The sequence below is a fragment of the Prionailurus viverrinus genome, chromosome D1 (assembly GCF_022837055.1).
Source record: "Prionailurus viverrinus isolate Anna chromosome D1, UM_Priviv_1.0, whole genome shotgun sequence".
In the NCBI taxonomy this organism is placed as follows: Eukaryota; Metazoa; Chordata; class Mammalia; order Carnivora; family Felidae; genus Prionailurus; species Prionailurus viverrinus.
In genome coordinates this window covers 27971506-27977505 of record NC_062570.1, presented here as the reverse complement: position 1 = coordinate 27977505, position 6000 = coordinate 27971506, and positions in this window count along the sequence as shown.

Below are 6000 nucleotides of genomic sequence, written 5' to 3'. Positions count from 1 at the left end.
CTATTGTTTGGTTTTGTGCATTAAATAAATAATATTATATATAGTGGTTTATAAATGGGGTTTTATACAAATACGTGTTTATACGATATCAAAATGTAGGAGTTCATGCAAAATGGCCAGAGGGAACACAGTTTGTAGGGAGACCTACCTATTCATTCCCTCTTTAATTTATTCACAACGAATATTTATTTAGCACCTGCTGTGTGTTATCAGTCTCTGTGCTAGGTGTAAGAACATGATCCTGCTCATGGATCTTAAACTTGGTTGGAAACATAGATGTTGGTCCATTCGTTCCACAAACAAACAGGAAATGTCAGCTGTGATGATGTCTATGAGTATTTTTTAAAGCTTATCATAGAGTTGTAACTAAAGGAGGTGGCATTTGAGCAGAGGATTGAAGGAGGAGGAGAAAGCAGATAATTGCAAAGATGGAGGGAAAAGCATTCCAAATTGAAGGAACAGCATATACGACAGCCACATGGCAGGAAGGAGCTCAGAGAGCACAGGAACTGGGAAAGGTCAATGTCTCTGCAGAAGGAAGGACAGTGGTCAGAACAAAGGAAGGCCACAGCAATTCTGATAAGACCCAAAGCTCAGGGTTAAATGGCCATGTTTGTTCTGGGTGATTGGCTCCTGGATTGTTTGTGTTTTCTTCTTCAAAATGTCTTTGCATTACAGAAAAAGACTAATTAATAGACACAGGAGGTAAAGATGGAAATGAGAGGTCGTGTGGCAAGGAGAGTGGCCAGTAAAGAGCAGAGCGCGAAGTAGATGGGCGGAGAGAAATCCCAGCTACAGTGGCTCAAGCAGGGGATGTGCCATGTTCCTTACGAATACCCAGTGTGTCACGGTGGACGTGGGACTTACAGGCACTGTGATGGACACATTACGTTTATCAAGAAGGGAAAACAAAACAAATAGAAACCAAAAACAGGCGGTGTAAGAAAACCACAGTGGGTGGGGCCCAGGGCTTATTCCATGCGATCTCTTGTATTTCCTAGAATCCAATCATTCTGTCCTCTCCAAAATCATACATGTTAGCGGATAGAGCTCTCCATCTCAAAGGACCCCACAATTCCGTCCTGCAGCTGAAACTGCCGCGCTCACTCTTGCCGCAACCTCCTTTAGCTGGGTGAGAAGATGTTAGAGGCCCGTGCATCGCAGGAGCTGCTCCATTTCAGGGGATCTGGGTTCTGGATGAGCCTTCAGCAGAGGCTTCAGGGATGCCGGCAGAGTGCACGGACATGCTCCACCAGCTGACCTGCCAGGAGATGGAGCATCTGACCCTGACACTCAATTAGCAGAACAGACGGTGTATAACGTATGCTTGACACTGATATGATTTAACGTTAATAACTGGTTTTCAAATATTTATTACAATGGCTGTTTTAATAAATATTTCATGAACACTATTTTTTTTCAAAAACCTTCTGTTGCCAGCTTTGCTGCCTTAATTTGCCTTAATGAGGATTTTTTAAAATGCAGTGATAAATTGCTTTCCTGCCAGTGTACAGGAGGTGAAGAGGGCTCTTATGGAATATCCTTCATCTGGGGCAGCGAACCCTGGAAAAGATAAAGAGCCGGCAAAAAAAAAAAAAAAAAAAACCCTCCCAAAAGAAGGACCAACAGCTGTTGTATTGCTCCTCTGAGGAGACAACCAAACTTAGATTGCAGCCTCCTCGAGGTAAAGAAGTGTTTCCAAGACGGAGAAGGTCACAAAGCCCTTGAACAGGTCACCAAGGACTGTGGTAGCTCCCTAGGAAATCCTGGAAAACATCAAAGCAAAGGGAGAATGCATCCCAGCCTGGCCTGAAGAAGGAGGGAGCTGGAATCCATTGGTGGGGAGGGGTCTGCAGCTTGACAAAGAAATGCCTCAGTACTGGAGGAAGCAGTGAGCACAGAAGGTGCTGCAGGCAGGAGAGGGTCCTCTGCTGCCCTTCAGTCCACCCCACTGGAACCTGAGGACCCCCTGAGTCCCAGGTGCACAGAGTTTCCCAGGGTGCCTGCCTCTGCCTTCACCTACAGGAATGCCTTCCTTGTGGGGTTCCTTTTGCCTCACTTCCTGAACCACTCCTCCCAGAGCTACTAAAAATTGTGTTCCTCGAAGTTAAATCAGTTTCTTTTGCCTTTGGAATATTACTGAAATTGGGACGCCTCTCATGATCCATGTGACAAGTGGATCCCGTTAGCCCTGGAAAGCTTATAAAATGATGCTGTGTCCCATCCCTGAGATGGTGCTGAATCCAGGAAGGAGGAACTATGGGGCACCAACAATGCCAGCAACATCTGGTGAGGTTTAGAATGAGGGGCCTTCCCCAGTCTAGGGCCCTGAAGCGCAGGCCCAGCTGCCACTGGCTCAACACCATTACCAAAGACTACCCCAACCACACCCCCAGCCATGCTGTGTTCAGATGACTGAGATCCTGCCTGAGTAAGTTCTCCTTAGTTCTGGCTGATTGGCCTTCCTGGCAGGACTAGAGCACTCCATACCCCACCTAGCAACCCACAGACATTGTTACCCTGCTTTGCTCAAGTTCATGTGACTTCCTAGCCCAAATGCCTACCTAGGGACAGAAGAGCACCCTTGAATAACAAGTGACCCAATTAAAACCCTTCCATCCCCTATTCTCTATCTCTAGTGGGGGCCACTCCTGGAACTGTGTTTGTCCCTTCCAGCTGTGCCTTTTTGGCCATCTCCACAGCTGTTTAACTCCCCTAGACCCTGTCTCAGCCCAGTGTTCCAGTCTTCTGCATTTCACCATTGGCCCCTATTGCCTTCACTGATCTCACATGTGATGTTTTAATTATGTTCAAAGCAGTTGCTTCTTAATGACTATGTTCTTCCTGTCATGGCCTCTTGTGGAGGGCCACTGCGTGCGAGGCATGGCGCCAGGAGACACTGTCCACACTGTATTCTTCCAGAATGGAAACCCCTGGAATCTTGCAGACCTGTTCTGCTTCCCCAATTCACCAACATTTCAAAACAATGGTTTCCACGGACCAGTTAGGCGGAACCTAAGTGTAGACAAGAAGAGACAATTAAGCACAGCAAGCATTTCAGACATCTACTGTGGGCCACACCACCTGCTGCAAGTGCAGAGAAGAAAAAGATGTAGAGGACATAAACACATAATCATGTATATAGTTTGTTGAGTTCTATGATGTACAGGTGTGCAGAGGCTATGAGTTAGGGGTACTCCATGCAGGTGCTGGGGTGGGATGCAGGGGGCACACATGATCTGAGCCTTACATTGACTAATGTTAGCCATTTGAAGAAAGGTGTGGGTTCAATTGGAGGGACGGGCATTTCAGAGAAAGAGAATTTCATGAGCATGGGCACCTACTTCCCTGCCTGCATGATGAAGTCATTATCTACACAGTTTAGTGTATGCTAAGTTTTTGTGTAGAACATAAAGTATGAGTCTGAAAATGCCAGGGGCAAGGCTGGAGAATTGGACAGTAACCATGTCATGGAGAGCTCATTTACCTTCTTAAGAAACTGCATCTTATCCCGTAGGTACTGGGAAATCACTGAAGAGTTTAAAAGAGGAATAATATGCTTAGATTTAGGTGTTAAATCATCACCTCCTCCAGCAGCTCTGGAAAAAGCAGGTTTGAACGGACAAAATAAGGCAGAAAGCCTTATAGTTAATAACACAGTTTTATATACAGAAGGTAAAGACTTTAACTGATAATAATATAGCTAATATTTATTGAGTGCTTGTATGTGTATATGTATGTGCCAGACATCATTCAAATTCAAAGTATTATACATTTAATGTTCACAGTAGCTGTACTGGGAAAGAACTATTAAAATTTCTATTTTTCAAGAGAGAAAATAAAGTCTAGGAAGGTCAAGAGCTTGTCCAAGGGCGTAGAGTCAAGGCAGTTGTAGAAAGGAGAGGTAAAAGATTCCAGAAATACTGAAACAAGGCACTAAACAATAGGATAAAGGGGCCAACTGAAACAAAGCACTAAACAATAGGATAAAGAGTGGGAAGGCAGAGAGGGGTTAAGAGTGATGCCCAGTCTCCAGCATAGGTCACAAGGGTATGGGGTCACAAACAAATAAGGTATTAACTTAGGAAAAAATTAGGGCAGGATAAAGATAATGAATTAACCTTGGAACCTGAGCAAAAGATGTATGTGGAACATCAAGGCAGCCATGCCATCCAGGCAGATAATGGTAAGACAAAGCCTAGGAGCAGCCTAAATGAGAAGAAAACTCTTGGGAGTCATCTACACAGAGCTGGTAGCTTGTAATGGTCAGAGAAGCCTATTTAAAAGCTGAAAATACCCGTGCCTAAGTAAATGTAATATGAGAAGTGATCCTGATACTCAGATTTGAGATTTGATAGAAGGTGACTAAATATATAAAGGCACCAGCACAGCCTATTACAAATAACCAGTTTGGGGATGTTGGGCCACCTCTCCAGCTGAACTACAGTTACTAACACCCTTACTTGTTCCTCTGGAAGTCCTTTAATTGATCCTTTCTTGTTTGATAGCAACTGGAGGAGTGAATGTATCACATGGTCAGATGAGTCAGTGCCAAAGGGGCTGTACTCAGGCTGAATGACAGTTTGCCCTATCTTCAGGAACCATTGACTGAGCTTACACACACACACACACACACACACACACACACCCCAAACCAAAAAAAACACACTGATGGAATTACCTGGTGAAAGGAGGCCTGTGTGACCCCAGCTGCAGAGAAGATAGAGATTTCTGGCCCCCCTCTGGATGTGCCATCACAGTGCAGGACAAGGAATGTTTGGAAAGCCAGGGCAGCAGACAATGGTCTCTGATTAAAGTTTGTGTGCAAGAATCTGGCTTCATCAGTGGTCTCTGCTAGTAAATTAAATATGCTTCTTGGTTTAGTAGCAATGTGTGATTGTTACTTTTGATTCTAACAGACCCAGAGGCAAAGTCAGCTTAGTCTATAGGAGTTGAAAGCAGAAACAGAGTAGTAACTGAGGTTTGGAATAAGACTTGAGCAGAGCCCTCTCAAATGACCATGGGCCTTCTAGCTAAAATTTGAGAGTGAAGTGAACAGATGAAAAGAAGTGTTGGGTCAAGGGGAGAACCCAGATAAAAGCCAGTGTTTCAAAGTCTGGCAGAGGAAGGGAAGTCCAAAAGGAAGGAAAAGTCACCAGGAAAGGATGGACAAGAGCAGATGTGATGCCAGAGAGGAAGGAGGCAGGAATACAGCAGACCTGGTTAATGGCCTAGAGAGTTAGAATGTTACTGGTGACCTTATTAGGGCAGGAAAGCCTGATTACAGTGCAGTGAGGAGAGGCACATGGTGTGAGGATGTAGAAAGGGAATGTGGACGATAATGTTGGGGTAATAAGGGTAGGAAAGAAATTCAGAAGCTGATGGGGAGACATGGTGTTCAGAGATTACGATTTTACATACATAGTTGGGTGTATTAGCTTCATAGAGCTGTCACAACCAATTTGCACAAGCTGGGTGTCTTGAAACAATAGATATTTATTATCCTACAGATCTGGAGTCAGAATTGCAAAATCAAGGCATCAACAGGGCCACACTGTCTCCAAAGTCTCCAAGGGAAAATCTAATCCTTGCCTCTTTCAACTTCTAGAGGCTATTGGAATTCCTTGACTAGTAGCTGCATCACAGCAAGATTGTGATGGTTAATTTTATGTGTCAACTTGACTGGGTCACAGGATGCTCAGACACTTGGATAAAGATTATTTCTGGGTGTGTCTGTGAGGGTGTTTTTAGGTGGGATCAACATTTGAATCAGTAAACTGAGTAAAGCAGATTGCCCTCCCCAGTGTGGGTAGGCATCATCCAATCTATTGAGGGTTTGAACAGAACAAAAAGGCAGAGGAAGGGAGAGTTTACTTTCTACCAGACTTTATGAGCTGGGACACAGATCTTCCTCTGCCCTCAGACTGAGACTTACTCTATTGACTGTCCTGGTCCTCAGGCCTTTGGACTCAGACTGGAACCACACCACTGTCTCTCCTT